This window comes from Lactuca virosa, chromosome 4 (genome assembly GCF_052849685.1).
Source record: "Lactuca virosa cultivar CGN04683 chromosome 4, Lactuca_virosa_CGN04683_v6, whole genome shotgun sequence".
In the NCBI taxonomy this organism is placed as follows: Eukaryota; Viridiplantae; Streptophyta; class Magnoliopsida; order Asterales; family Asteraceae; genus Lactuca; species Lactuca virosa.
In genome coordinates, this window is record NC_136429.1 from 320,831,319 (window position 1) to 320,838,761 (window position 7,443).

Here is a 7,443-nt window from a genome sequence, read left to right on the forward strand (position 1 = left end):
GGTATCCAGACTCGATCTTCCAAGGACCTATCTGACCACTGCCACTACACAGCATTTATGTCCTCGGTAGAGACCAGAACGATCAAAGAAGCATTGCTCGAACCGGACTGGATAGCTGCAATGCAAGAAGAGCTAGAAGAATTTCAAAGAAACAAAGTTTGGCAGCTCGTTCCGAAGCCACGTGGTCACACCATTGTTGGCACTAGATGGGTGTTCAAAAACAAGCTGGATGAATCTGGTGCGGTAGTCAAAAACAAGGCAAGGCTAGTTGCAAAGGGGTATAGTCAACTTGAAGGCATTGACTACGATGAAACGTATGCTCCGGTAGCACGCATGGAAGCTATCCGGATCTTCCTAGCATACGCAGCCCACAAGAACGTCAAGGTACACCAAATGGACGTTAAGAGTGCCTTTCTCAATGGGGAATTAAAAGAAGAGGTTTACCTTCAGCAACCTCCAGGTTTTGAAAATGTTGAATTCCCAGACCACTGCTACAAGCTTGAAAAAGCAGTCTACGGTCTGAAGCAAGCCCCAAGAGCATGGTATGAGACTCTTTCTGAATTCCTTGCCTCATCCGGGTACAAGAGAGGAGTGATTGACCCCACGTTATTTAGAAAAGCAAATGGTAACCACCTTATGCTCGTTTAAATATATATGGATGACATCATCTTTGGATCAACTGATCAAGAAATGGTGAATGAATTTGCTAAGCTCATAACCAACAAGTTCAAAATGAGCATGAATAGAGAGATTAACTTCTTTCTAGGGCTTCAAGTGAAACAAGTTCCGCAAGGGATATTCATTCATCAAGAGAAATACACCACCGAACTGTTAAAGAAATATTCTATGGACAATTGTTCTTCGGCTAAGGTCCCCATGGCCTTTGGTTATAAGATCTCTGCTGATCCTTCAGGAGAACTTGTGGATCACAAGACTTATAGAGGTATCATTGGCTCTCTAATGTACCTCACCGCAAGCCGACCAGACATTGTCTTTGCAACTGGTGTATGTGCAAGGTATCAGGCTGACCCGAAAGTGTCACATATGACCGCAACCCAACTGATATTACGGTACCTGAAAGGAAGCAAATCTCTTGGTCTGTGGTACCCCGCAGGCAATGACTTCAGCCTACAAGCTTTCACAGATGCGGATCACACCGGATGCAGATTAGACCGCAAAAGTACCTCAGGAGGATGTCAATTTTTGGGTGGAAGACTCGTCAGCTGGTCTTCAAGGAAACAAAGTTGTGTATCTCTGTCTACCGCAGAAGCTGAATATGTGGCCGCAGCCAGCTGTTGTTCACAAGTCCTATGGATGAAGACACAACTTATGGACTACGGATACAGAATGTTGCGGATACCGATATATTGTGACTCTGAAAGTGCTATTTCTATTTCTCATAATCCTATTCAGCACTCAAAGACTAAGCATATTGAACTACGGTGTCATTTCATCAAAGACCACATCTTGAAAGGTAACATTGAACTCATCTTTGTCCATACTCATGAAGAGATTGCTGATGTGTTCACAAAAGCGCTCGACTCCACAAAACTTAACTCCTTCCTGCAAATGTTAGGAATGATGAATCCCGACCCGCAATTCTTCTTGAATTGATAGATACCGCAGACCATCCTTGGTCTCCGTTGCAGTTCTAACTGAAAGTTACTTATGATAGATGGTTTTGGTACCGCAGTCTAGGTACCGCAACCATATATCATACTTATTTTTCATGGGTCCTTATTGTTTGTTATTAATAACCTTTTGTACAAGTGCTCTCCTCAGTTTCTTCTACTACATTCATAAATATACCCATCTGCAATGACATTTATTCATCCGCAATGACATTTGACATTTGTTCATCCGCAATGACATTTGACATTTGTTCATCCGCAATGACACTTGGTCATCCGCAATAAAGTTTCCATCCGCAATCACGTTGATAATTTCTCAACTGTTTCATCTACTCTTGAATCTTTGTGTGCTATTTAATGATCCTTCATTAAATAAAACATTAAGTAACAAAAAAAACATTCCCTTGAGAAACCGTCTCATTCTCTTTCTGAATAAACCTTGTGTCAGACCTATTTTTAGGTATGATGACAAAAAGAACGTTTTTCCATAATCACATCCTTAATTTGTCTTTTCCGCTTACCCAGAACGTCCCATCCGTTACAACTTCCTTTCCCCTCACCACTCTATCACCTGACGTGTTGATGCACGTCTGACATTTCATTAAATGCAAATCCCTTTTTTTGGTAAAATCTCAAAAACCTTTTTAAACTGTTTCATAATTATGTGGCTGAGATTTATTTGCCAATTCAAAAGATTCCCCCCAAACGACCATTTACCTTATCCTTTCTTTTCACCTAGGGTAAACACAGTTACCGTTCCAATTCACCACCTATATAAACCCTTCGTCTTCCCCAAAATCACTTTACGCTTTCTGAACATTGAATCTTTTCTCTCAAATCCTTCAAGAGCTCTGTTTCTCTACTCATTCTCTCAATCTTCAACAATGGTGAAATTCGGTGTCTCCAAGAAATAGTCAAAGGCATCTGGATCAGTGAACCCCACTGGTTCCGAATTTGCTTCACGACAACTCACACCCATGATCGCGTCAAGCACCTTCAGAGCGGTGTTCGAAGATCATCCCTCCTACAATGCCCCGATCAAGCTGATCATCAAGTTCCTGAAGAGTCACCCCTGTTTGGCGCCTTTGATGCTTTCACAGATGTTGTCCCAATCTCAACCCTTTTCAAATGTGCATTCTCCGCTTACCGCCCAATCGAAAACCCCCAAGAAGTTCATCTTAACCTAGTTAATGATTCTTTGGTCATTCTGTCCAAGGAAAAATTTCTTTCTCCCATAAATCTCCTTGTTCATCCCTCCATCAAGATTTTCACCCCCTCCATGACAGATGTCACTTCTGCTCTTTATCAAATGGGATACCAGAAGAAGATTAAGGGGATTGGGGAATTCAAGAAAAACCAATTGCCTGCGGTGTGGCAATTCATTTGCCACTTCGTCATCCGCAGTCTATCCGGCAGAACCGGAGGCACAGACAATATGGGACTAAAGCTTCTAGAGTTGGTATGGAGCATATTCACAGGACACGTTGTAAACTACAGGCAGATCCTATGGGACGACTTTCTACAATACATTCCCAAGGAGAACCCAAGGGAAAACCCAACCGAGCTCACCTTTGCAAGGTTCTGGTCACTCTGCATCTCAGACCTTCATGCGGATGCAGGAATCGACATGGGTAGTGACATCAATTTCTTTGTCACTAAGGATCTTAAAATGTACAATCCATCTTCTGATCAATCTCTTTTTGGACCAATTAGAAGACTTCCCACCCATATTCTTTCTACTCTGGGTCTTGAGATTGCTGATGTCTCAGACCATATTGAGGCTACGGAAGGTATTGCCCAATACCCTCCTACCCCGCCTCTTTAGAACCCATCCGCAATCATTAACCCTGAAGGTACCGCAGTCCCTTCTTCCACTACTCTCTCCAATCTTTCTCAAAGAAGAAAGCAATTGGACACCAAGAAGAAACAAAGAACTCCCAAGAAGGATGCTCCCAAACGAACCGCACCCACTAAGAAACGGAAAACCAAACCCACCATAACCACACCTGATAGTGATTCTGATGAGGATAGGCAACCAATTGTTATCCTTAAGAAAAGAAAAACAGATACCTTTGGCCAAATGCGTGACCGGACCGATACTGAAGCCTCTCAAAAGGCTCCGGTAGTCCTTGGGGTGGCCGCAGACCCATTCATCGTTACCATCATTTTCCAATCAGACTCAGAAAGTGAGTCTGATTCACAACATCGTGGAGACTCCCCCCAGTTCACTCCCAAGAGGATGACACAGGTGCACGCCCTAAGGTCTCCAGGGCTTCCCGACTGCATTTCTTTTCCCCTGAGGAGTTGCACTCCATCCTTTTGAATGTCACCCATACACTACAAACACCTTCCGAACCGCAGGGTACTTCTTCCGCCCATGCCAGAACTGAGCCGAGGCCAAACTTGACCACGGGTCAAGGAGACCAAGGAAGCTCAGGAAATCCTACTCTGCTTACATCCGCAGCAGGTGGTTTAGGCATGGTGAGCACAAACGTGCAAGGATCCGTGGACCCGAAGGACACTTCGATGCGATTTCATGGATTTGACGGCGATGAATCAAACGACTCATGGTTACGCTACACTCCGGTAACGGAGTCAGAAATAAAGAAATATGCCGCTTTCAGAAGGGCATTCCAAGCCCGCAAGGAGCAACAGATCAAGCAACAACAACAGAAGGAGCAAGAAATCCAGTCAGTGGCTAAGTATTGGGCAGATGCAAAAAATAATGCCAATATCGTAGCCACCATTCTCAAAGTTCAAGACTGGATGACCAAGATGACTGAGACAATCCTCAAAGCTCAAGCAACTGGTGAAGGTGCAGGTACCTCCAGAGTAACTCCAACTCCTACTCCAACTCCAAATCTAATTCCAACTCCAACAGTTCATGAATCACAAGACGAAGGAACCGCAATAAAGGTCAGTTCTGCTCCCACCTTCGGTCTTGATGATGAAGACATTCAGGAGGTAAATAAGCCCAGCCCTTCTGATGATGACCTCATGATGTTCGATGAAGAGGAGGAATCCAGTGGCTCTCACCATTCAACTTCTAAACCCAAAGAAAAGAAGAAAAAGAAGAAGAATGCGGTCACGAGAAAGGAGTTTCTGAGCTTACAAGCAAAAGTCGATCAAATCTTAGCTGCGGTCAAGCCAACTCAACCGCAACCAGAAGACACCCCAGGGCCGCAGTCTCTGATCGAACGAATAGAGCGCTTGGAAACGCGTGAGCGCTTGGCTGTTGAGAGAATTTCTCTCAAAGTTGAAATGGGGATCCGGTCCCTTGACAACAACCGCAAAGCAGATCACAAGGACTTTATGGCTGCTGCGGAACGCCTCATCTCTGAGGTGACCCCAATCAAGAAAGATCTCCAAGCAGCCATTACGGATCAAGCCACTCAGTCTCAAAAACTGATAGATGAGACTCACACTGCGTATGAGTCCACTATCTCAGTTCTTCAAGCCACCATAAACAGACTGCAATGATCCCTGTCCTCCAACTTCCACGGTCCTGAAATCCTTCAACTCACCGAAGAGATTCACAAGCTGCTCTTCAACCCCTCCATCCCTAACAATCAACAATTGGCAGAAGCCCTCAAAGCTCAATTTCAAGAAGTCTATGCCAAGGTTGATGGCCTTAAACAATGGCTTGAGGAAGCTCCTCCGTTGCATTCCTCAAGAGGGGGAAGTGAAGAAGAAAAAGTCCATCACTCCGATCAATCAATCTCTCAACATCAGAGCCCCCCCATCATCACAGAAAAAATTCCTACACCGCAACCATCTCACCATACTCCACCTCCTCATACTTCACCACAAAAGGAGAACACTCCTAACCCAGAGACCCCTCCTCACTTTAAAAATCTGGTGGAGCATATGTTCTCTCCAAGCTCAACTGACTCTCCTGCCACCACCCAAAGGAAGAAAGATTGGAAGGCAGCCAAACTGGCTGAGCCAATATGGAGAGAATGCGGTTTTGACATGGCCATGGACGAATCCTTGATCAACTCTTGTATCAATCCTCACCGCAGACCGCTGGATGAAGATTACAGACCTCGCCTCACATATGTTGAACCTCCTTCGGATGGCTACTGGGATGTTCCAATGAAGTTTGATCTACCACCTCTCGATCCTGCACCGATGCCTACCGAAGGTTATGAAGAAATATCCTTAGGTGCAACCAACTTTCCTGAGCTTGGAGTCATTTTCAAAAGGAAGATCGATAATGTCAAATACTTCATTCCAATGACTGCCATGCATCGCCTCACCAAGAAGCAACTTGACATCTGCCGAACTGCAGTTGAAAGATCGAGGCACACTACCGCAGAAGTCAAGTTCGAGATCTTAAGAAGAATCATCTGGCTGGAAAACATCAGGAAGTTTTGGTGGATCCTGATCAAGTTTCTCAAACATGATAACTGATCAGAAGTTAAAGAGGTCACTTAGGGGGAAATTGTTGAATCATAAAAAGTGACCCTCTTGAACTACAGCTACCGCAGCCATCCAGTACCCACAGTCAACTTCTTCACCAGCAACCGCAACTGGAGTCTCTTCCTACCGCAGTCACTTAACTAGATTACTTTACTTGTCTTTTATTGTAACACTCTCTTTTGTCCAGTATGCCTTGCATGGCCACTCTTGGAGAGGTAATCTAGTGTACATCGTGAGTCTCTATAAATAGAGCTCATTCTCTTTGTATTCAAAAAAACCACGCATCTATCTATTCTGAATACACTTCTCTGAAGTTATCTTTTCTATCCCTCTATCTACGCATCACTTCTTACTCTCAATTCTTACTAGACCATAACTGATTATAACCTCTCTCCGGAGCAAGTCTTCTGTGACTTAATCACTAAGTTTGATCTTCCTTATTAACTTGGTTTGAATGCATTCCATGTTATGAATCAACTTAAGTGTATACTTGATATAATCATTGCTGTCATTTCTATTACTTTACTTTTCCGCAACTAACTCTCTAACTTATTAATATTATTGTTGAGCTTTTAGATCCTTCGAGATTAACTATTCCGCAATACTATTTGTTCTAACGTTTGTTCAAGTGTGTCTCTAAGTTTTTCTCTCAACAACATCTCTTTCTCGATAATCTCAGCAACCATTGAAGTGTACTCCTTTACAGCAGACTCAAACAGGTCTTCAGCCACCTTGATCTGATGAATGGAGAGCTGATGTATATCCCACTTACCAAATTGAAGAAAATCCCTTTTGTCATACAAGCAGATACAATCGTCTTTAAGCTTGATGACAACAGACGCTGTAGTTTCATCAAACACCCAGTATTGCATGGATGCGAGAGAACCATCTGGATGATTTTGAAGAATGGGAATCTGCTTTACTTGAGTAGTAGCGGGCCACATCACTGACCGAAGTGGCTAATTTGTTTTGGGATCAATGACACTCGGGTAAACCTTGATTATAGACTCGACAGTCTTCATTGAAGTAAAGCCCTTAGCCACTTGATCTTCCAAAAATGTCATGAACTGAGTTGCCATGGGATTATTTGATGGATTTGAGAAAGGAGCATTAGACAGCTCGGTAAGATCAACCCTAGTAAAAGAGTGAAAATCGTGAGCATCTTTGTACATTTCAGTATTGCCGCTCTTTCTTCTCACTATGCACATGTTCATAGTGTCATGGAATCCCCACGAAATGATCCCTGACCTATCACCATAAAAGTCTCTGAAACGATTTTCTCCCAGATCTGTAAAGGTAATCTTTGATTGATCCCATGGAGCATTGTGATATGAGCTCCTTTTGAATAAGAATTGACCCTTTTCAGCTGACTTGGCCAATTTAGCACGTT